This window comes from Anguilla anguilla, chromosome 1 (assembly GCF_013347855.1).
Source record: "Anguilla anguilla isolate fAngAng1 chromosome 1, fAngAng1.pri, whole genome shotgun sequence".
Lineage (NCBI taxonomy): Eukaryota > Metazoa > Chordata > Actinopteri > Anguilliformes > Anguillidae > Anguilla > Anguilla anguilla.
The window spans coordinates 11,603,515-11,627,801 of record NC_049201.1 but is presented as its reverse complement, the minus strand read 5'-3'; positions in this window follow the sequence as shown (position 1 = coordinate 11,627,801).

Sequence of the window (24,287 nt, the reverse complement as noted above, 5' to 3'; positions counted from 1 at the left end):
AAAAAAGATTTGCTTTGGAAAGTTTGAGAAGTTTTGTGCGGTAAACTATATATTTAAAATGTGCAGTATTTCAGAATAGAAACCCACGAAAGGATCAATGAAGTGATATATAAAATCAAATTAGCCTGATAATAAAATTATACTGGAAAAATATTGCAAAACATAGAAAAGTATTGCTGTTGAAGTTTAATGCTGATAAAAATGAAAGTGAAAAACAAATGGGCATTGAATGGTTTGCATATTAAATTAAGTATATTGTCAGTTTTCTACAGTACTGTAATTATTAAAAATGCTCAAAATAATTTCTATTCCTTGTAATTTTAGAAAGGTTGCCTTATCTTTAACAGGCCTACAAATGTGTTTGGAAAAGTTTCCAATTAGTGTTTCTGTTTTGACTGCTTTAAATAAAGGTTGTTTGGTTTTATTTGCATTCAAATTTAGTCGAAAAGTCAAATTTCTAATCTTGACTGCAATTCAAGCAGTATGACAAATAGGAGCACTGCTGAATGGCAAATGTGTTAATATTCTTGACTTATTTCAGTCACATTAAAGAGGACAATGAATAAGAAAAAGTGTTTTGCCCTTGGTGAAATATGCACATTATGTAACAAGGATCCCATTGAAAGCAACACCAGCACTCCTGATTACAAATGTAAGGACACCTTTTAGCATTTAACATGCACAATCCTCGGTGATTAAAATTAGACGAGTTATGAAATTACAGAAGCATGCCTTATTCAGAGATTATCCCCTCATTGATAGTCAACCTGCAACGCTGCGGGGCTCACTCAGTGAAAATAGCCGGAAGTTCAGACTTTTGGAGTTGATCTCCCGGAGGAGAAGCCGCTCTGCCCCGGGGTGGGTAAACGCCAGCGCAAGTTAGTTTGTGTCGGCACTCTGTGTTTATTGAGCAGGGTGGAGATTAAATATTCACTATTCGGAGAGCATTGCTGGAGGCCTCACATTGTTCTAATCACAATTTTATGCGCTTTAGCCCCACAGCAGTTCAGAAATGAACAAAGTCACTTGGTTACAAAAAAAAAAAGAAAAGAAAAAAAAAATGAAACAATGAAAAGCAAAACAATAATATGAAATAAAATTAATTATAATCCAGCCAGCATATTACTTTAATTAAAATTTGATAGTTAAGAAACGGTGTCAGATGCTTTTTTTTTTAAAGAATTGCATTTAAACATGATTAAAACCACAGTCTATTTCTGTTGGTCGGCATTAAATACTTTATTGTGATATATGTAAAGGACATTTCCTTGGATGTACTTTTTCTGGTATTGACTTTTTTCTGAGCAGTGCTGTCCCAAAACTAAATGATTTTTGCAGCATGTCAGATAATAGATATCTGCAACCAATATATAATTGAGGACTATATATTACACTTTATGGGCAATTTAAAGTATAGCTACACTGCAATGTGTTACAGGTAGATGTAGCAGGCCATGGTCTCTACCTTAAAATGATAAATAGATAGTCTTGCTCATGTACACACATAGTTTTATCCTCCATAATGGGGAAAAATAGTTATTTCCCAAGGGCAACGGATTCAATCCTCTTGAGTGAAGCCATTTTAGAATTTCTGTGGTGGATTTACACAGCACACGTTAGATTGACCACACGTATGGACAGGTAACAACTATTAAGGTATAAATTCCAGTGTTTCCTTTTTTCTCCCCTTCTGAATAGATATTTTAAACTTAGTACGGAGACTGTAGTTTAAGCTTTAATGACAGGCTTTCTCCAGACTGTTAAGTCAAGGAACTGCATGGGAAGAAATAGATATAGAGTGAGATGAAAAGGATTTTTTTAAGGGATTGGGTAGAATTAAAATGTGAAAAAATCAAAATAAAAAATGCAACGGCATAGCTTAGGCTCTATATTTCTAAAGGGACTCTAAAGGAAGATAATATTTAAGAGGATATTTTCCCTTCTTCCTTGCCCTCGAACAACATTCAGAGCTTTGCATGTGATTACATTCCTCTATGTTTCTTGGGAAAAAAGCAGTCATTATGGACATACTACTACTACTACTACTACTACTAATAACAACAACAACAGTACTACTACTACTATTACAAATAATAATAATACTAGTAATACAACAATTTTGGTGATTTTGCAACCTCTGAAAGTAAGTTCAGGACTGGGATAGAAATAAAGTTAAGCAACCTGTACATGTATACATATAACCTGTATAATTACAGAAGATGGCATCCAGTTATTTACTGTACATGTTTCTTGGTTGAGAGCACTAGGTGGTGTCCCATTAGAAACACTGGCATGCACACAGGCTTTAAAAAGGTACATTCAGGTGCTTTTAAAAGCACAGATTAAAAGCTTAGCCAATAGAGCTGTAACTTGCCACACACAGACAGTGAGCTGGCAGGATTTGTCAATTTAGCAACAACCAGCAGGCCCACACATAAGGTGGGGAAACAAGGAAGCTTTCAGTGGGACCTGTACCCAGGTTAGCTCACCTCCCCACTGGTCCACAATCACGGCCCCACGTGCATGCTAGCCACGTAAGGGCAAAGAGTATGCATTGGGATTACAAAGGTTCTACAACAACTTGCCTACTCCACAAATCAGGCCTGCTTAAAAGTGTCTGCCATTCAGAAATTAAATTTTCACAACAGTACAGAAAATTTGTCAATAAAGTACTCATTGTTGGGGCAGAATTATTCCAACCGTTTTTTTTAGAGATCATGATTAAGTGTGATCTACACCAAGTCGTGCCTTTATTAGGTACACCTATCTAGTACCTGGTTAGACCCCATTTGTGCCACCAGAACAGGCCTGGATTCTATGTGGCTTGGATTCAACATGGTTCCGGAAACATTCCCAAAGGGTTTTGGTCCGTGCCGACTCAATAGCATCCCGCAGTTCCTGCACAGTTTTCACCCACACATTCATGCTGTGAACCGTTCCATTCCACCTCATCCCAAAGGTGATCTATTGGATTGAGATCTGGGGACTGTGAAGGCCATTGGAGTAAAGTGAAGTTACTGCCATGTCCTTGGAAACAGCTTGAGATGATGTGGGTTTTGTGACATGATGTATTATCCTGCTGGAAGTATCTCTTTGAAAAAGGGGATACTGTGGCCATAAAGGGATGCACATGGTCAGCAACGGCACTTAGGTATATGCAGTGGCAATCAAATCATGCTTAATTGGTATTAAGAGACTTAATCCGTGCTAAGAAAACATTCCCCACACCATTACATCACCATCACCAGTCTGCACCGTTGACCCAGAATGGATCATTCATGCTGTTTATTCCAAAATCTGACCCTGCCATCTGCATGTTTCAGCAGAAATCAAGATTAGCCAGACTAGGCTACATTTTTCCAATCTTCAATCATTCTCTTTTGGTGATCACATAGACTCATCTGCCTGTTCTGAGCTGACAGGAATGGAACCCAGTGTGGCCTTCTGCTGCTATAGCCCATTGGCTTCAAGGAACAACACATTGTGGGTTCAGAGATGCCCTTCTGCACAACACTGTTGTAGCCAGCTGTTCCCTGAGCATTTGTGGCCCTTCTGTTAGCTTGAAGGAGTCTTCTCCACTGGCCTCTCTGATTAACAATGTGTTTTCGCCCACAGAACTGCCGCTCACTGGATGTTTTTTGTTTATTGCACCATTTTCTGTAAACTATGAGAGAGACTGTACTAAGTGAAAATCCCAGGTGGACAGCTGTTTCTCAGATAACATGTCTTGCCCATTCTAATGTTTGGTCAAATAACATCTAACCCTCTTTACCATGTCTTGTGTTGTACCTACAGGATTCGCTGTTTCACTGAGATCAGTGGGCACAAGCCCAAACTTCGATGGAATCTAGACGTCTACAGGGGAAATCTAGGTTGAGAGATATTTGGATATAAACAGAACAGGTTAGTTCAGTTTAGCTCTGGTTTCACTCAGATATATAACCTGGGTAAATCCTAGCCAGCTATACGGCTAGAAAACTTCACTTTCGACCTATCCCATTGAGCTTTTTTTTGTTCTCACTGGGATAGGTCCAAACATTCTAACACATTGAAGATCAGAAGTCCCCTTGAATGTAGATTGGCTCAACATACAGATCCAGATACATGAAGTACACCCTTTCCAGCACTGGGAAAGGTAGAGACACCTATCCCACTTGTGTCTTCCCAGCTACACATAAGTATTTATATTCAGAGATTTCGTATGTTGAAATTACATTCAAATGCAAAACTGAGGGTGTTATTAAATTCTGTGGTGAACTGTAAAATGTTCCATTGAAACTGTCCTCTGGAATATTCCTTCAGCAAGAAATTTGTCCCCATGTGCTGCGAATGGGTGACTGGACAGTCAGTCAAGCTACAGTCGGCGAGGAAAGGAATTAGCCAAGGAGCTACCAACAGAGACAATGGCCCCAGATATGTCGTCTCCTTTGGCCCCCGTGTTCAGAACAAAGAGAGGACTTGTCGAGTCACACAGCATGCTCTAATCATATCCTCAATTAACAGCACAGTGAAAAGATAAGATGCCCTTTCCTTAAAAAAAAAATGTTAAACATTTATGAACAGATAGAATTCAAATCACACCTGCGAGCCTCCAGGGGTGGCCGGTACATTATGAGCAGGAGCTGGGCAGTTAGGGAGTGTAAGTGCTCTCCTCTGGACGCTGCCTGGCGTCCCCTTCCTGTCCTGCAGAGAGCCCCCTTGTGCGCGTCTAATTATCTTCTTAAATTTATATCTGTAACCGCAGGCGGCCTCATGGGATTAGCCAGAGTGTGTTTTGCAAATTGAAAAGATGATTGCTGTTAGGAAACTGAAATCTCTCTCTTTTTGTGTGCCACCACACACAGTATCGAACTATTAATTTCCATTCACAGGAAAATATGAAGTCATTTTTATTACAAATATAATGGAGACAGAAAACAAGGGACACGACAACAGCGACAGCGTGACACAAACATACAAAAAAATGAGGGTAAGGCTTTTGTTCTGCGTTTCCAGTTAAAGCGGGAGATTTCCAAGGTCAGCTCAGAAAGCTGAAAGCTGTCCTGTCTGCTGCCTCTGAAATAAAGGTTTTTTTTTGACAAAGCAATATTTAAAATGACTATGAGCAATTATTGTTTCACAAAATCTATTGGTAAAGACATTAGTTGTGAAATCAATATCTTATGCAATAAGATATAATTATAATTTTTCATTATTGCCTATATCAAGCATTATTACTGCATATTGTCAGTGTCCTTGGAGTCCATTACTTTCTTGTTTTGATTTAATTATTATTTTCTTCCTCTCCAAGTGAATCTTAAAATTTCAAAATGGGTAGAAATGAGAGAAATTTCACATTGTGCATAGGTTTATATTAAATGGCCATAAAGCCCTTGGAAAACAACCCATTTTGCCACCAATTGACTTTGTGTTCAGTCAGTAGCAGGGCTGGCCCTAGGAGTTTGGTGGCCCTACACAAATCTGTTCGAGTTGGGGGCGGGCTTGTTGGGTCGCTGTTGAATTCTGTCGAGCGGGGGGTTGGGGGGAGTGGGGTGGGGATGGGGGGGTGGGGGGGTGGAGAGTTTGTTCTGTTGCCATTCCATTTAAAATTTATGCCGCTAGTTCCGCGATAGGGGATGAATAACGTAATTACAAAAATAACGTTATTTACCTTGCATAAATTGGACCCCCCCCCCCCCCCTAGCGGTTGTGGCCCTAAACAACCGCATAGAGCGTTTATGTCACGGGCCGGCCCTGGTCAGTAGATATAGACTTGGTTTTTGTTTTAAAAAAATAGGAACATCCGTAATAATGCGGTGCATGTAGTTTCCATCTGTCTTTTACTATTGGCTTAACGCTGAGACATTAACTAGCCATTAGAGTCACTGCCATTAGCCAATGGGCAGTATTTCAAAGTGCAATACTCACTATGATGCATTATAAGGAAGACAATGTCACCACACCCTTACTCAGCAAACCCATCACGTTAAGATTAATGGGGGCAGAAAGATTACAATGTATGGGTTCTGAGTAACTGATCTACCTCCCCGAACAATGCAAAGTGGGACAAGAGTTCCATGGAGTAGAAGAGCCAGTAGGATATTTGATTAGGATAATCAGTAAGGCTCATTAAACAATAGAGACATTACCAATCATATACAAATAGGTACTTTCCAAGGTGGAGACTCAGGGCCTGTTCATCAAGTACAGTATACATGTGACACTGGATCTTCTGCACTCAGAAATATGTGGATATTAATCAGTTCCCCAAAACTGCATACTCAGAATCTGAGGGTGCAAACACCCCAAACATTGTGAAAAAATCACCATGAGAATTCAAACTGTAGAATATGGAATATGTGGGTAGCATAGCACACATAGCTGCTCTATATACCTTTATAGTATGCAGTGGGGGGGGGGGGGGGGTATAGAGTAAATTCCATTAAGCCACTGCACTGCTGGTGGAAGAGGAAGATGGAAAGAAAGGCCAGACTGCTTTAATGTCAAATGAATTACCACTACTATCAAGGGTGAGAGCTTGGTTCTCCAAACAGGCTTGCAAAAATAGCGCACTTGTACGGCAGACACTAAAATGATCCACCGGAGTACATGCTTTCGCACACAAACCAGGTGCAGCAGGTTCACATGATGGGCCTCGCCTGCAGGATGGAATGCAGGCAAGTCCATGGATGCAGTCTTCATAAATAACCTTTTAAGGTTAGTATATCCAGGGGCTCAACATTGCCTGGGACAGAGCTGTCAATGCCATAATCTAATTGCTAGGTCAGGAATTCAGTGGGACGGTTAGTGGCCTTAGGCCTCGCAAGTGGGTAAGGCTTGCCAAGTGGGTGGATGTGCTACAGGACTGGGAAAGCAATACAGGTATGTCAGCATGTGCAGTCCTCTACAATCTTCTAGGTGTGTTTGTGTGTGTGTGTGTGTGTGGGGGGGGGGGGGAATGCAAGAGGGACGATTCGATCTGAAATGCCAGGCACGGGCCCTGTCACCCTCTACAGGCAAGAAGAATAGTGTAGTGATAGTGAGTTGGCGTGTGATACTTACAATTTTCAAATGGCCCCATCCAACAAGCCTATAAGTGTGTAGACATTGCAACATGGTGGGACATTTGTCACCCATTACTGTTTATATGATAGGTGGAGGCAGCTCTTTTTTGGATAAACTGGAACAATATGGGCATTAATTACGCTCTCTGTTAAGCCATGTACATTAAATGTGGAATGAATGAAAAATATTACTTCATCAAACGGACAGCAGACATGTTTTGTTCAATATTCTTGTATGAAATTACATTGTGGAACTGAAGAACTCCCAAAGCTAGGTGAGCATGTGTTAAATTTTAGCTAGCTAGCTTGCAATCAAATGAGATTGCAAATTGATTGATTTTAATAGTAAAGTATTTACCAACTTATCCAACTATTGATAATTTTGGCTTGCTGGCTTAGGGCATTTAAAATATATTTAGCATGATAACTAGAAAATTTGCTGTATTTTCCGGAATCAATGATGCCCGGGGCACAGTCACAGTCAATGGCGCGGCGCGTGGCACAATGGGTGTGGCTTGTGATTGTTGGTATTTTCGAGATGAGAGGTGAGCCTGTGGTGCACGTGGAAACAGGGCGGGGTTATACTGAATATATTATATGTGTGTGGTGCAGCTGCATTTGTTAATAGCCAAGTAAATGACCTCTTTTAATTCCCTTTAGGAGCTATGTATATTGCACAGAGCGTGCTGTCAATTTCCATAGTCAACGGCTGCAGTGGAAGATGAGGATAATGATATACACATCAGATGTTTCTTACAAGACATTCTTTTGTGGGTGGTGTTGAGTTAGGCTGGCACTTTTTATCACTTTTTATAAATCTCATAATTAAGATAAATTAATTAGCATTTGTTCAAATTTTCTTCCTTAAGAATTAAAAAATTGGCTAAATGTTTTTTTACGGAAACATTAGAATGCACTTTTTTTTATTCAGACAGGGGGAAATCAGATATAGATATAGGATTAAAATGCGGAAAGTCCAATGGCGGGGAATTGAGTGCTTGACCGCACTGGAGATTTGTATATGGGGTAAGATTCCACTGTCCTACAGTGGCACATGGTCTTCTGATTGCTCATTCTTGCCTTGCATAAATATCATTTGACACACACAATTACAACAGCTCTCTGCAATGTCTGGCTGAGGATTTTATTATTTGATCACTCAGTTAGAATAAGGCTCCACAAGGAACCAGCTAAGGTTTTGCTATAAAAAGTCTTAGATATACCAAACTTGGCATTCCTTGCAGTGGTGAATAATTCGGACTGTATGTGCAGATACAATAATATTTATAATGACATACTGTAAGCTCTTGAATTATCTTTGATAATTTCCATGAGTCGTTCTAACAAGCTGTAATGCAATTGAGTTGTCCATTCTCCTAATAGAATATCATGAATTTCAATTCATTTCTTGTGCTGACTAAATTAAAATGGAATTGCAGAACCTTGCAAACTACAGAAACATACAGCTACACATGCTGTTTCATAAGACTGAGAACAGCTCACAAAGCTATCCATACATACAGCAGATCGAAATCTAGACTGAACTAATTTGTTCCTTACATTTTGAAAAATCATCAAAATGATGTCAAATGAAAAAAAAAAATCATAATAAGCTTAAAATATTTCCCTGCTAAGATGTAATTGCTAGTTTCCTAATATTATTAACTGGTTGTTTCCTAAAGTTGTCACAGCAGATTCCCATAACTTTATGTAAGTGGTGTGTTTTGGGAGCTGATGTTTATGTACAACCTGTAACCCATTCCAACTCCCATTACATTGCAATAAATGTTTATAGAGACATTGCACGTGTTCATCATATGTTATTGCATCTTTATATGGATGTATAAAATTCAGGATTTCCCTGTTGGTAATATTAAATTGCTATTAAAATTCAGTGTCATATTGTCCCCCTTTAGAGAACTGGGTTATTTCCGATTAAGTATTCTGTGTGTGTGTGTGTGTCTGTGTGTGTGTTTTTCGGAACTTTGTTAAAGCTCTTTCTTTGACACTGTGTGGCTCTAACACAAGCAAAGCTGAAATCAAAACATAACCTAGCAACAAATTTGGAATGGAACCAAATACTATTACAGATTATTTGCTTTGTTCTCGCCCCCTCCTCAATTGAACACCAGGCCCAATGGATATCAGTTAATAACTAATAGTTCATGGTTTTGGTTGGATACAGACAAGTAGAATTTCATAATGGAGTTATTTAACTTTTAATTGGATATGAAAATCAAGGCAAATTTCTTACCAACATAACAAGCAAAAATAAATGAATAAAATATTGTTGCAACAAAATATTTCAATGATGAGCTTGTTGGGACTGTGGGATGGCAGTTTTGGTACTCCTGTTTATCTTTTTGGAGCTCTGGCACAGGACGTAGCCAGCCAACACATTCTTTTCTATTTAAATATGGAACTCAATGGGATTATTATGTTCATAGATTTCTTTCTTCATGTTCAGGGGTTTCTTTAATGGATCTGTTCGGCTCCTTTTGGGGGAAAAAATAATTTTGCGAAGTCTACTTTAAAACAGTAAACTAAGGACTTATGTTGGGTGTATTTTGCATAGTCTGTTTCCATGACACAATCGCACAACTAAATCTACAACATCACTGTATAGAACTAAAGCATTTAACAGCAAATTAAGATTCAAATTAAGATTCTATTTTGGGTATCCAATTGACTCAATCAGGCTTCTCACTGTGAGTATCGACTAGACACTTTAGCCACAGGTTCGAGCCTGGGTTATGGCAGCCAGCTGTTCTACAACTCTAAATGAGGCTAATTCTAACCTATACAGTAGTTATATATGCCGTGTATGGTGTATGATAAAGATTGCAGGTCAGTTGATTAGAAGAATGCATGCACTGCAGCTACATAGCACATCAAGATTTATTATTCGATGTAAGTTATTTCAGAACTTATTTGGTCATTTTTTTTCCTTGTGAAAACTGAAGAAAAGATTGATTGCTTTACAGCAGTAAAGTTTGAAGGGAAATCCCACTGCAGCCTTTGCAATCAATCTGAGATCACCTTGTACAAACACTGGTCCAGTTCTATGGTGTGCACTGTGGTGCAAAACATGCTTCAGCACCTGTCAGAATGAACAAGCTTTCACAAGCGAATACATGGAGGTTTTCCAAGAAGCTCTGTACTCTACTCTGCCCAAGTCTTTTTCAGTCTGGTACATGTTATTTTGCACACACACATCCCACAGCATTATGCAAACCATTCACATTGTAATTGAAGCTACACAGTAAAATAATAAGTATTCTGATTTTGACAATTATAAGAACATTGCTTCCTGTAGTATCATGAACTCTAAAAAATCAGCTTGGCAAATCAACTTGGGAGGACTGTCTTAATGGACATGTTATTTATTGAACTTAAATGAGTATGCATTCTTTGAGCTCGGTTCATTTTTAATTGTTGTAGAATTTTTTTTAAAAAGTATATATTATCTATTTTCCCAGATTTTTCTAACTTATCAAATTTCCAGTATGTCTCACAGCATGGCTGAGTTTTGAGTAGACAATCCTGCAGTTTTAAAGTCTTGCAAAGAGTCATCTAAACCCCAGCTTTTCTTCATCGGGGGCCCAGTTTCTGGGGGGAGGGACCCAGTGCGTCTTCATTTCCTTTATATCGGTGTCACTCATTGCACTTTTCCAATGTTGTTGAATGGGCTTTTATTTTGGGACTGTACGCCATATGTTGTGCTTTTACAGCAGTTCACTGCTGACTGTACCGGCTTAAGCCTTTTAGGTGTAGCTATTATTTGGCCCAAAAGCTCAGGCTCAAAAACAACCACTGTAGAAATATTCAAGTTAGAATCTTTGGGAGGCCAAGCAACAAAATGGTGGTCTTCATACAATGAGCTATTCTTTCATCAAAGGCTAAAGTCCATGGGGGAAATAAAAACAATCCCCCGGTATATCCACTGTTTTAAGATATGTTGAGCAGTTTAACTACTTGCCCACCTCCCATGATCATCCCCCTCCTCCCATCTTAACAATAATATTCCCTTCTGTTTAGGCGTGTACCAATATTGGTTCACATGGGTTACTCTCCTCTTTTTAATTAACTTAAGAAAAAAAAAAAATCACATTAAGCTGAATCTAATTAACGGCATGTATATTAGAAGCAGGGCACCATCAAAATTGTATCTAAATTAATCAGGTTTTGATTTAAGATATTAAATTCAAATTAATCATGTAAAAATGGAAATGATCCTTGACGCCGCTCCAGCTGTGAACTGGCTCACTCTCTCTCTCTCTCTCTTTCTATGTGTACCACTTTCAGGATGTCTTGAGGGGACATTATGGGGATTCGCGCCTGTGTTATTTCAATTACACTTATTTGATAGGACAGATGTATAAGAATATTCGGCAATTAGAGGAAATGGGGGCCAGTGCGTTGTAATGGATGAAAAATGAGTGTCAAATGGCATAAACGTTCCACAATCGGTCTTTGATTTGACACGATATTTTTGGAATTACAACTTTAGACACAATACGATAATGAAATGCAGTGTGATGTTTCGTGTTCAATGAGAGTGGGTATTCAATGGCAATGGCGTATACTTCATATGCCTTGCATGACTCCCGTGCATTACCGTGTGTTCCTGTATGTCAAGTTTCGCAGAGAGGCCCATTCAGATCATCCCAGTCTCCAGTGAAACTAGTCTAGTTGTCAGATGCAGTGTAAAATTCAAGCTGACTTAATACAGTGATTAGCATTTGGTTCTGTTTTTTTTCTCTCTCTCTCTTTTTTGGGCTGGATGATGAAATCTTCTGATGTCTCGGTTAAAGCATCAACTGCCATAAAAAACTAAAAACAAAATAGCTTTGTCAGAATTTCCAATAAGCTACCGTTTCAGTTTCGACACCAAGAATAAAACAGTTAAAAACACAGCAGAAGAAATTCCTCTCCATGACACTAAAATTGTTCACAATCATATTATTTAAATAACAACAATAATTATTTAAAATATAATTAAGATATATAACAATATCATAACTGGACATAAGGCCATGAGGCAGGCTTAGGGTTATGTACATCTTATATTGATCAATTCTTGCTTATATTGATCAAGATAAGATGTACATAACCCTTAGCCTGTTCTCTTAGTATGTATGTTGGCCTTATGTACATAATTTCATAAGCTATGACTACACTTTAATATTAAATATTCAAGTGAAGACATGGAAATTAACCCGATGGGTATATATTTTCATTCTATGACTGCAAAGGCGAATTCCTCCAATATTTATCAGCCGCACATAGTCTTCATTTTTGGCAAAGGAGTATAGGGAATCAAAATTTAAGAAAGACAGATGAAGGAACAAATGATGAAAAAGGGGAAAAAATGGAGGGATGAACAAATGATATAGCGCATTCTGCTTTAACCCGCTCTAGTCCCTTTGTGGTGATTAGCAGATTCCCACCGGGCGGGTGAGTTAGCAGAAGCAAAGACTCTCTAATGAGCTCAGCTCTTGCTCCGTCCCATAGAGTACCCAGTGGCTGCACGGGTCCCCGGAGAGCAGTGTGGCGCACCTGTTCTCCTCCGTAATCAGCGCATATCTGCACTTTGTGTCCAAGCACACGGAGCACCTCTGATCGGGGACGCGCGCGCCTGCTGGGAACGCATCGTCTCCTCCCTCTTCCTCCCCTCCTCGTTTTAGACGGCGTCCTTTTTTTTATTTACAAGTTTCCGCCGGAATTCTAGAGGGCCGTTTCTTCCTTCCTCGTAGCCGCAGTCATCACGTTTGCGCATTTTCCAATTCATCAAACGATGGTGCAATTTGATAAAATGACAATGGGGCTTTTTGAGGGATGAATGCTCCTTTGTGGTAAACAATAGTGGTACATCCTACCTTCATGTGAGTAACTGTCTTATTTCCTGGCTTGCATGCGACAAAGGGTGCCTTTGTTCAGATATGTTCCCTTAGCGCCGATAAGCATTCCAAGAACATTACTTTCATCATTAGTTAAAGCCAACCTTAAAAAAGAAAAAAAAAAAAAAAAACTTAGTTGCTAAATAAATTAATAAATCAAAAAAGCGCTTGTATGTGAGCCATATGCATTCGGCGTAAACGATCGACTGAAACATAGGAATATATGGATGAAAAGACAAAAATAAACGTTGGCAGATGGAGGGGGCATCGACAAAGGCCCTGTGTCAGGCAGACGTTCTCTCTGTGCGCAATTCCCACCTCACTGTTTGACAAAAGGTCTACCTGCGTTCACGGCGCACATGCTCAGTCTCTGGAGGAAGAGCCCGCTCTGGGGGAAACGCGGCGCTGCGGAGCAACCAGGCAAGTGGGAGCAGGCATTTCTCCAGATTATTATCCGGCGGTAGTCTGATAACAAATAAACAAACGGCTGGCTGGTCTCCCGAGTGCGGGTCGGCCGGATCACATAACGGCCTGCCCGCCCCCGTCCCCACGCCACCCCCGCCACCCCCGCCCTCCGCCGCGCTTTCAGAAAAGCCTGTATAACAACTCCACCTGCAACCACCGTTCCCAAGGGACCCCCCCACCCCCCCGCCCTCCAGCACACACACACACATCCGTGACATGATGCCGAAGGAAACTGACTTTTTTTTTTCCACCTGTCCGTGGAATACATTCACCTCCGTGACACGCTCGCTCGCATTTTGTACACTGGACATTTATCCTGATGTGGAAATAGCGTGTTCCTCATATGGAATTTGATGTGAGGAATTCTGCCGTACAGTCAGATAAAGGGAAAGTGACTAAAGGTAACTCTGGGGAGGCATAAAGCTAAAACTACGGTGAAAAGGAAACTGGTGGAAATGACCACCCACTGAGTACATTAGGGCAGCACTGTACCCTGGGAATGTTTCTTTTTTTGGGTCAGCATATCTAAGTACAGTGTGCTTGACCCGAGGTTGTGCATTCTTGCCTAAATAATTAAATGAACTATTTTCAAATTTGTTTGTTTCTGTTATTTTTAGCTGCGATGTCGTTTTTGCCAATAACATAAATCGGGGCCGAAACCTTTGGTCTCGCCCGCATCCTCTCCGTAAGAGCGCGGGTGCGCGGGTGAAGCGGGGGTGAGAGGTAAATCCGATAAAAGGGCAAGCGTTGTGAAAGAGCTGTCCATCAGGCTTGGCGTAAACATGACAGCGTGGTGCAATAATCTGGGGAAGTGCCCCACAGAGCCTGACATCTTTCTGTTGTTTTTCTCCTCCCGCCGCGGGGGGTGTTTGGACCACGTTGCGCGACCCAGCAGCCCGGGGAAGGCCCGGGGAGGGATCCTGGGCCACAGGTGAGGCCTCAGCGCAATCTGCCCAACGCCCAGCAGGCCAATCAAGCCTTCCCTGCACGCGGAAACCTGCAGCCGGCCCCCATGCGGACCCGTGTCCCTCTGAAACCTCACCAGATCCGTGTCACCACCACTTTTAATTACCTCTGCGCTCGTCATTAATTCATGGGCTCTCTTCTTTTTTTTTTTTTTTTTATGCCCCGCAGGCCAGAGAGCCGTCTCTCCAAAACAACAACAGCAGAGTCGCCGCGGTTTCCAGGGACGGCGGGGCCGGCGCGGGGGGCTCTGCGCGGCGCCAGCGTTTACTGGCGCTAACATATTGCGGCGGGGGCTCGGGGGTCAGCGTTCGGGGCGACGCGTCCTCCTCCCGGTGAGAGCCGCCGGCAAACGAGTCCCCCAGGTCCAGCCACGGTCACCTTGCCGTATGGCCCGAGAGCGCCATCGGAGCGCTCCGTCCTCCAGGAAACACCTTCAATTGATTTGAAGCCCTGAGGTACAGTTTGCGGACCAAATGACCATAATGACCGTGGAGATTACGTCCGAAGCACCAGAGACCGAGCTTCCTTTAGCGAGAAAGAGCTACGTGCGGCTACTGTGTTTCGTCTTCGCGATGTCACACTTTCGCACAACATATTGTTAAAGGCCTTAAATTCAGGGAGGCTTCGCGTCTGCACAAAGGCATTTCACACCTTTTTGTTGTTTCGAGCCATTTTGTTCTCCTGAAGATCTATGGCAGAATGTTCTTGGATGTACTTCAGTTCCTCTATTTGCAATAAACATTATGGCAATATTATTTTTGTATTGTCAATTTTTTTATCTTCACTTATTTATTTATTTGTTTATTCATTTACTTTAAATATTAATCCTTTTTAGCCACTTCCTTCCATCAGCATCAATACTGTACCAATATCTTAGAACAATTTATGCTCTCAATTAAATGCGACATATAATGTCATTAAAACATATAAACATGACGTACACTCAACACTCAAATCTATAAATAAAACTACATAAAGGTTACACAATCCAGGACCCTTTAAGCCTCTGTAAGGAGGATCCTTCAGGTGTTGTTATAAAAGCAAAAAAAAAAAAAAAGCGTTATTGTTCTCCGTTTTTACCAGCAAAGAGAGTCTCCCATCCGCCGCGGAAACGTGGCCTCCCTCCAACACGCAGGTCCCAGGGAGCAGGAAGTTAATACTGTGACAGATGTGCGCCTCGGTCCTGCCTCCCGGCCACGCCGAGGCAGCCAGCGCTCCTCGGCTCCCGCTCCTCCTCCGGAGGCCGGCGAGCGGCGGCGCGCGGCAAGCGGAGCGCTGGGGAGGGTCCCCAGAGCCCGGCCGCGCGGCGGTGTCGCTCCCCCCCCCCCCCCCACCCCCCACCCCCCGCCCCCCACACCCTCGTCCACGGCGTCACGTGACTCTCGAGATTGACAGGCTCCCCAAAGAGTGAGAGCTGGAACAGATGGAATATGAATGGTTCACTCGCGTATGAAAAAAGGTGTCTGGGCGCAAAAAAAATAAAGAAATAAATAAAATAAATAAAGTATAGTTGGGGGACCCTCAGTCTCGAGTTTAGTACGATCATATTTCTTGTGTTTTTCCCCTCTCTTGTACAAAATGTAAGTCAGCTGAAGGTGTGTTTGCTGTTTGATTCTGGAAGCTGATATGTGGATTTTTGTGAAATGTCTGGACTTCAGGAGCCCCCATACAAAGACTAAAACCTGCTCAATAGAATGGGAAGGGCCAGAATTTTGGTCTCTTGCCCAGTAATTCGAGAAGTTGTCGCACAAAGTACATTTCAAACAAATAACTTGCGGTCAGACATTCAACCACAGTGACTATTAGGCCTCATAAGCAAGGCAGTTAAGATCTAACTTTCTTCTTCATTCATATTGTCACATTGTCATCACACTCTTTCACAGTTTGACCAGGATATCTAGTCATCTAGTCGCTGATAACTGCCAGCAAGCCACACAAGGACTTCAAAGGAGCCAGTAATTGCCTTAACTTGAGACGACATGCACATTACCCTATTCAATGATTTTATTGATGCTTATCACCGTTTTCCACTGCTGGAGTTTTTTTTTTATTTTTTTTATTTTTTTTTTAAGGCAATCATGGATTTGATACATGTTCCCCAGCTTTCCTAAATAGCTGCACATTTTCACATACTGCAATTAAAAAGATTATACTTAACATGATTAGCGTTATGAACAAGCTGCATCTGTTTTTGAATTTGAGTATTAATTTTAAAATCTTAATCAGGAAATTATGAAGAATCTCCCATATGACATGAGTCCTGGAAGATGTTCAAAGTATGTCGCAGCATTCAGAGCCAAATGGTGCTCCTTTTCATCTTTCTATATGCCGATGTACAGATTGATTTTTAACTTTAATAATTTGCTAATCATTCTGCACGAATTGCACTGTTTCATAGCTTTGCATTGGCTTAAAAAAACTGGACAGACAGATAAACAGAAATAAATGAGATGTTGTTTTTTTGAGCCGGCTGCTTCTTCTACATCCGCTTGCCACACAGGGGCTGTTTTTGAATTTGTGATCAAAAGTGGTATGTGAGACCACCACAAAATTGCAAGCTTCCAACATCTAAACATCTGCTGTCATTTCGGTGTGAATAATTTATGTGTTGATTCAACTGCTTATTTATTCCTCTCCCTTGCTTATACATGTTTGTATTTTCTGTTAAAAAAGTAAAATGCAGCAAACAAACAAAAATATATACATATTTACAGTTAGCAGGAAAGAAATTGAGTGGTCAGTCTGAAATATTTTGATATTAAACTAATGGCTTGCAGTTTACCTCAGTAAGTGTTTGATGCAAATACTTCCAACAAGAATGCATTGGTGATCAGTTAATCACTTTAATTTGTTATAGATTAAAGTAATTTGAAGTTAAAGAGTTCTCCATAAAAAAGTAATAATACAATAAAATGAATAAATAAATAAATAAATAAATTCATAAAAACATTGTATGTACATTTTAAAGTATGCATTTTAACAAATGTAAATATGATTATAAAACACTTTTAACATTGATTTTCACATTTTTTAAATCATCACTATGCTAAATGTTTTTCCATAATATGCAAATCAAAATATGCATCACTCTTCTGAGAGATTATCTAAGTTATTTCTCTAATGGGGAAATAGCTGGCATGAAATGCTATTTCAAGCCTTATTCAGCACAGCAAGGGAAACCATTAGAAACAGCACCAATACGCTAAGACACTTGTACTCCTTGAAAATTGTCTCATAAAAAGTTAAAGGTATGATACATAGACAATAACATCTGAGAAAGTGGCATTCTTTGCCCCCACCCCTGTTTTCACATAATTGGCTATTTAAAGTTCTTTGAGAGTCACTAAAACTGTCTTCAGACTAAGAATCACCTTCACTTTGCATTTATCGGTCCAAGAATACTACATTTAAAACATTTTAGTACACATTTTTTACTATAAGTAGTGTTCAAATCCTCTCTATTCCAAGACCGGTATGTTTTTATATCTTAGCAAATGCCGGAACATTAAATAAGGAAAATGGCTGTGCGAACACAGATCAGTTGAGGTAATACGTAGGAACCTCTGGTGCTTTTGTTTCACATAATGTTTTCTGTCTTTATCAAACTTTTTACCGATGCATTTATATATTTATTTGGAAATATAGGGTGAATGGGTGTGACAGAAGAGGCAACCAACAGCAGCAGGTGATGTCACAAGGGAGGGGACCACTAGACCTTTACTAATGAGAACACAGTAAAATCCATTGTTATTGCTTGTTAATCTCCCCCTCCCATTTTTAGTGTGCTTAATATCATTTGTGATGCGCTAACAAACTTTCACTCGTGCTTCGCCCCCTTGGGGGAGCGCCACAATTTCTGATAACAGACGCCCCAACATTTAATATGATTGATAGGGCTCTCTTCTCCTCTTTCAGCTCTCGATTTATCTTGAGTAGCCAGAGTCGGGTGCAGGCGGCTGTCGGGGGTCCCTTGGCATCTATTTGCTTTTAACCGCTAAGTCATTACGACCTAATACATGTAGATTGTGTTGGGAGGGAATGATGTGTAATGAAATGAGCGAAAAAATTAGTGGAGTGTTATGGAGGAAAGCAGATGTTCAGCTGGAATTATTACTAGCAGAGATGATTAGTAGGAAAATGCTTTGTGATGGGGTTTTAGCTCCTAGGCTGAGAAAACAGGAATTCCATTTTAGCCTATATATATATATATATACACACACACATACATAAAAATTCTGGGGAGAGACTAGTGCCCTCACAAAAACTGTAGACAGGGAAGAGATCACTTGTGCTGAAAGCACAAACTTCCATGGAATTCAATGCGTTCTGTGATTTTAAGTGACCATTCATGATGGTATTTCTGAATTTCATAAACAATCATAACTATTCAGTGTATGTTTAGACTATCGCTTCTATAGCCAAACCAGATTCATGCTCTTAGTCTGTGTAAAATTTACATCAGGACACGAGGATTGCTCCTGGTACTTTGTTGGTCCTTGGGCACAGCCAAATATCAGTGGAAGGGTCAACACTATCAAATCTCAAGATACCATTTAAATTGTTTGCTTAAAAAGTTCACAGAGTACTTTTGCGCAAGCAACAGAGAAACTTCCCTTATTTTGCTTTAAAATCATGAGGAGTTGGTCTCTGCTTGCAAAGAGTACTAGTTTACACATAAGCCGCGATCACATTATGGCTTCTCACCACAAAGATTCTCCCTTTTCTGTCAATTACATACAGCTAGACGGTACAAAAAGAGGGAAATTTAAGCACCTCCAACAACTTCCTGTAATTGCAATTTATTGAGAGGGAAACAGAAGATAAAGATTTTGAAATTATAAGCTATTATGCACCAGAGAGAGAGAGAGGGAGAGAGTCAGGGGGGGACTTGGCTTCATAAAATACAGCTGACAAGCTCAAGCAAATTACCCCAAGACCATTACAAAAAATCACTTAATTGCCAACCATTCTGTCAGGTCAATTGACTCTAATTGAAAAAATAACAAAAAGCATATTATGCCACGAGAAGCAGGCGCGGAAAATGAGGTGAGCGTTCAGGAAGAAGCAATGATTTGAAATTCCAACCATCAAATGGTACTGGTACTGGTTTCCTCTTGTCCCTTTCAAACATATGATTTGTTTTATGCTTTTCTTTTCACAGGGATAATTGCGGGAAAATCACCACGTTTCTGAAGTATGGAAATTATTCTTTGAAAATAAAACACACCCTAGGTCTGGACATTTATTGATTTTGAAGGTACTCTTGATGAAGTTTGATTATTATTATTATTATTATTATTATTATTATTATTAATAATAATAAAACACTGTAATGAAGTTTCAATGTGGGGTAAAGTGTGCATAAAGTAAGCATGTACTAGCTTTGTCACAGAGATTTTACACATTAGCCACCACAGGATCTGAGAGAATGAGGCCTGATTGAAATCACGGCCTAGTCTGACTACTCTTCTCTGATATGTGACACATAATAAATAAGGATCTGCTGATTAGTAGATTAAAAGTGATTAATAGCCGGGCTGATTATCGAATCAAGCGCTAGCTGGAATAATCAGTTAATTGATCATTTCTGTAAAGGAGCCTTCATGCTTGCTGCAACGGTCTGTCGAGAGCACTAGAACTCCTGTTTATTTACATTGTCAGGGGAGAAACAACAAAGATGAATGTCTCACTTTTAGCACGCCTGCGACAGCACGCTATCTCTAAATAATAACAATATGCTTAGCTTCAAGAGGCTCATAAAAAAAGTTTTTAAAAATTACCTAAGGAATATTACAAGATCCATCATATGCAAATGATATCCCCCATCTCCGGCATAAGTTCACATTTCTTAATGCATATAACTGGAAGGTAGGGTATAATATCTTCCATAGAAATCACACATTCCCTTGATTCCCAGACAATTCAAAACTTATAGTTAGCCTGATATAAACTGATTCCTGAATGTTCATAAAGATGAACCACCATACTTCTCCGTGTTGTCAAGGGGTGTCCACAAACCTGCATTCATTTCCACATTTGGGTCTTTCTGCATATTTTACAGCATTGCAGAGACCTTCTTTTGAGCCTGAATGCATATTAACACTTTTCTTTGGATAACTTGTATTCTTCTTATCCAGCGTATACAAATTTACAAAGGATATATTACATAATTTTTCCACCTCGTAAGAATATTTGCATGCTAATGTCTCATATTAATCGAAAGCCTTTCATCTAAGGGTCTCAAAGTGCTTTAGAGTCCAGGAGGGAGCTTACCTCAGCATCCAACAATGTCCGACACCCACCATTTTGTGCTCAGATGCTCACCCCACACCAGTAGTAGTGGGCAAGTAATGGCAGTTTATTAGAGAGAAGGATGACTGGAGAATTGGGTTTAAAGAACAACCATTACCATTACATGCAATAGGATCTTTAACAACTACTGAGTGAAGGTCTTAAAAAATGAAGACTTTGGACCTTTCAGACTTTTAAAACCTTTGGAAATAAACTCTCATGTGCAGGGCACATACAACAGTGCCCATTATACTGCCCTTGGGCTTTGATTATTTCCTCTTAGCCCTAAGGGAAGAATTCCTATCCTGGCTCTGTAGAAAGATGATTGTTAGAATATATTTTCTGTCAAACTATTGACCCAACCATTTTTAATTTTTTGTCCTCCATCCATATAGTTATAGAAAGAGGCAGAATGATATTTGCTTGTATCAGTATTGCATTTCAAAATATAGGTGAATTTAACAACAATACTTGTGTCCAAATTCACATTATATTACTTCAAAATAAATAGATTAAGGTTTCATGTTAAAATAATGCCTTTACCATAACCTACACATGCTTATTCTCTTTTGAGTCTGGAGAGAGTTTATATTGTATTTTGTATTTATATGTCTTGAATATCACTGTCCTTTGGAAAACATAACAAAGTTTAGTAATGGTAACAAAAAACAAAAATAAAAAAAAATAAAAAAATAAAATAAATAAATAAGCAGTGGTTCAGCAGGGGCAAATATTCAGTCTTCCCTCGTCACTGGAGCTAGTAGACAGGGTCATCCAAATCTGGAAGGAATTTATCCAGCATTCAGTACGTGGGTTTAGAGTCACAAAATAACATTTTATGCATATGCCCAATATAATTTTGCTTTGTTTGCACAAACTTTTTTGCTCTCAACAAAAAACCCCAAAAAACATAATAGGCCCTTGCATTTTCATCACCATTATTACTACCAATAATTGATAAAAAAAAAAAAAAATCATAAGTTTTGGTAAAGGGAACTGGACAGTTACTGAAATTAGGTTAAATCTAAAATATCAATTTTAAGATAAACTAAAGAGAAATATTTTATTTCTGTGTGGACTGAAACAACAGAAAGTATAATACACCTGGTAAATACAATAAAAAAATAATTTAAAAAAATAATAATAATACTAAACAGAAAATGAAAGCCTTGTGCTGGTAGGAAATGGATTGGATTAAAGGCAAGATTATTGGATTATAGAAGCTGGCACCAGGTCAAAACAACTACAGTTCTGCTGAACCACTTTTCTCAGTGACTTCAGTGAAACACAACTTTCAGAAGGCATGTCTTATCTGCTATTGTTTCCAGGAAAGCACCTGAGCACATCCTGTGTGCTCTAAATAATGTCTTCTATAGGTGGCCACACCTTACGCACAGTTTACAAGGGTTCATGCAGGTATGTTCAGTCATTCATTCATTCATTCAGTCTGTGAGCCTGCCCCTTATGTATTACTCTCTGTTTATTAACGAGAAAATAGATGGGTATAATTAAAATGAGCTATACTGTATATACTGTGAATCTCGTGCAATGTTCCAGACTGATTCTGCAATGTAAAATTTTAATTTGAAGCTTTCTTTTGAAAAAGATGATCAGATTTGGAATCAGATTGCTTAAAGTGCCGGGCTGTTTGATAGGTTGTGGAGAGCAGGACGGAAGATCTCCATCTTATCACCGCATCTGCAGTTCTTCTTTTTTTTCGTTCCATCAGCGCCTGATGATATGCTTGTAGCTACGGTTCCATTGTGATGCACTGTATTCCCACTCTCTACATATGCTTGACTATTAAAAGGAAGCCACTGAAGCCATTGTACTTGCAGGCACCTTTGGGAATCAAATATGAACAAAGGACACGAACAGACTCCTGAAGGAATACTATGGGTGTGGGGGAGCGTACTGAAGGGGGTGAGGGGGTGGGGGGGGATGCGGTGGGGACATCCTCAGTTCAAAGTCTACACTTCCCTCTGTCTTGTAACGGTGTGGGGTGTGGGGTTCTGATGCTGGCAGTCCCCCCCCCTCCCCCCCAAAAAAAAAGAAAAAATAGAAAAAACATATGCTGAGAAGAAGCATGGCTTTTTATTACTGTTATTATTATAATATTTTTTTACTATAATTTTACGTGGTGTCGCTCTCTAGGCTTGTGTACTACAGCATGTTGATGAAAACTTGTATCAGGAAGATAACACTAGTAGGTATTGGATGAAAAAAAGGAGGGGGGAGGGTCTTAAACCATCTTGAGCTTTGGGCTCCATGTCATCTATAAATTGTTACAATGTCACAAAAGGAGCAAGCGCTGCCTGCTCTGTGTGTTCCTTGCCACGTACAAGCCCTGGAAGAGGGCTATTAACATTTGAAGAGAGAGGAGAAAAAAAAACCCTAATTGGTGCACTGGTGATACTACAGGGTTGATATTCTGTGAAAATCCTGGAGACTGAGGGCCATTAATTAACCTTAGTGCAGTGATTACTACTTACATTAAAGAAGAATACATTAAAGATGGCAGGGGCCTTTTTCTCTCACTTCAGAGGGGCTTGCCGATCGCCCTGCCCCCGTGAGCTGCGATATGTTAACTGGGAAGCAACTAATTAGATGTCAAAAATTCATAAGGCCCCTCTTTAATATTGCATATCTATCCCGGGCTGTCACTTCAAAACAACGGATTGCATAAACAGAGAGACCGCAACACAAAAACCCAGCAGGAACGTTGAAGGGGATGAAGAAGAAGAGGAAGAGAGGAGGGAGGGAAAAAAGAGAGGGGAGGGAAAGGGGGGGGGGGAAGGAGGAAACAATCAAAGAAAGTTCCTTGATAAACCCCAGAGAACGGCACCTGTGGAAATGTAATCTTACAAATTCTGAAAGAGGGGGAAGAAGAAGAAGGAAAAAAAAAACGCTCATCTTAATATGATTGTGGGCAGAGGAGAGGAGCACAGAGGCAAGGCGCTCTGAGGCCTGGGGGCGGGGGAGGGGGGTAGTGGCGGTGGGGCGTTGGTGGTGGGGAGGTGGGGTGGGTGGGGGGGGGGGTGGGGACGGGAGTGAGGAGACTGACTTATCAAAGGCACTGGCAGGTAAATAGTCATTTACTATGCATGCACAATGAACGTTACACAGTGCCTTGACACGAGCGGCAGGGCGATAATGAAAGGCAGTGCTATTGTGGCATCCGTCAGGGGACTTTTTTTAATATCGCTCCCCTCTCTCAAGTGAAGGAGAGCTGATGCTTCTTGGCGGCAGCCTCCTGTTGTAAGTCACTTTGCATAAGATGTGAAGGAACTGAAGTGTGATGCATTATCTGAGCTTCGGCTGCTCAAAATTACTTTTTTCTCCTTTTCTTTTTCTCTTCCAGAAAAGAAAACTGTTAGGATTTGCGGCTTATGTTTACTAACCGTTTTACTCCTCCCACTAGAAGAAAAAAAAGAGAAAGTTTTCATTTTTTTCTAAAGATATTCTGATTCCTGTTGTTTTGAAGATGGGAACATTTCTGTATTGTTTGTTTATGTTATGGTTGTTGCTTTTTATAGCTAATATGTTCCTATCCTACTTCTGGAGCTATACCATGTTCCTGGATCACTAATTATAAATAATAAATAAATCAGCATGTAAGTGG